This window comes from Humulus lupulus, chromosome 7, assembly GCF_963169125.1.
Source record: "Humulus lupulus chromosome 7, drHumLupu1.1, whole genome shotgun sequence".
Classification (NCBI taxonomy): Eukaryota; Viridiplantae; Streptophyta; class Magnoliopsida; order Rosales; family Cannabaceae; genus Humulus; species Humulus lupulus.
The window spans coordinates 68,087,740-68,089,228 of NC_084799.1; the positions used below are offsets into that span (position 1 = coordinate 68,087,740).

Consider the following 1,489-nt stretch of genomic DNA (forward strand, 5'->3'; position numbering starts at 1 on the left):
AATAGGAATATTTTACTTGCCCTGCATAACTTTTGAGAATTGGTGCTGTTATTTGTGTTCTTAAGTCTGATTTAATATAGGAATATATTTAATTGGATGGTAGAACTATATTCACGAGTTTTGGAAAAATCTAGTGAGCACATTGGGAATTCTAGTTAACTCTGGTGCGATTTGCTAAATTTAATGCTATAATATTCTGGGCAGTTTTTGACATAGGGGGATTTAGCTATTCAAGTCCAATTTTTCCATTGATAATTCTTCTTGCTGTTATTTCTCTAGAACTTGTGGTTAATTTTAAGCATATTTTAATTTCTTTCATTTTATTTTAGTTTCAACAACCACTCAATTCAGTTTCTTAAATTTCTAAATTGTAATTAGCTGGTTTTACATTGTACTTTAATTTACAATCCCTGTGGAGACGATACTCGACTTATTACTATATTACTTGTTGATGATTGCGTGCACTTGCGTAGATTAATTTTCACAACAAGTTTTTGGCGCCGTTGCCGGGGATCGAACCCGGGTCACCCGCGTGACAGGCGGGAATACTTACCACTATACTACAACGACGCCAAAAACTGTCAATATTGTGGGTGATTCTTTGGGGAATTGTTTGTGAGCTTGTAATTGATCCTAGATAAATTGAGATGTGTAGGGTATTTTGAGCCGAAGATACTACCTTTTATCCTACCCTAGCCTAAGCCAAACATTATAAGCTAGTTAAAGTCCTATTGATCTTGGGTGTAGTGTTAGTCTACATTAGTGGAGAGGGTCTCACTAAGTCAACATATGGAAGCAAGCATTAAGCTTTAGGATCGAGGTGTAATTTTTTCTAGGGAATCAAGATTGTTTGGGAAGGTTTATGCACATTCTATTGGTGGGAACACTTGGCATATGCATTTGTGGCATCATTAGCACTCGAGATTTGATTGAGAGCATTGGCAAGAGGCACACTCATCACTATCATCATCATATTCCACCATCATTTTAATAAATTTCTGAGAGCATTTCCTTTGCTAAGCTAAATCCTAAGAAAGCATATCCTCTTGAGTGTGTGTGTTGTTGATTGAGTCGGTTTTGTTGTGTGTGTGTGTGTGTGTTTTTTTTTTTTTTTTTCTTTCTTTCTTTTTGAGTCATCACTCGAGGGCGAGCAATGTTTTAAGTTTGGGGGTGTGATAACTCTATGATATAGAGTTATTTATTTGACTTTTACACTTAATTATGCATAAAAAGAGTGATGATTTTGGTGTTTGTTTGTCAATTTTAAGTTGTTATCTATCTATATAATTAGTTGATCTAATATTGGAGTCTTACAATATTTTGGGTTTAAATTGGAATTAAATAACTAATCTTGTTCTAGTTTTCTGTGTAAAAAGGGAATCAAGCGATCCATGGAAGGATTGAAGAAGAAAAATTGGAAGCTTGGTTTGGAAGCAAAAGCTGAAACTTTCCAGATTGCTAAAATTCATGCTGCAGCATGCTGGAGCTC

The 1,489-nt window shown here is 35.0% G+C and overlaps 1 non-coding gene across 1 annotated transcript; it reads right to left on the minus strand.

Annotated features, from left to right (window-relative positions):
• Window positions 1–498: 498 nt before the first annotated feature.
• TRNAD-GUC (transfer RNA aspartic acid (anticodon GUC)) lies at window positions 499–570 on the minus strand. The gene has a single exon. It is a non-coding gene; the product is annotated as a tRNA-Asp (tRNA).
• Between the last annotated feature and the right edge of the window lie 919 nt (window positions 571–1,489).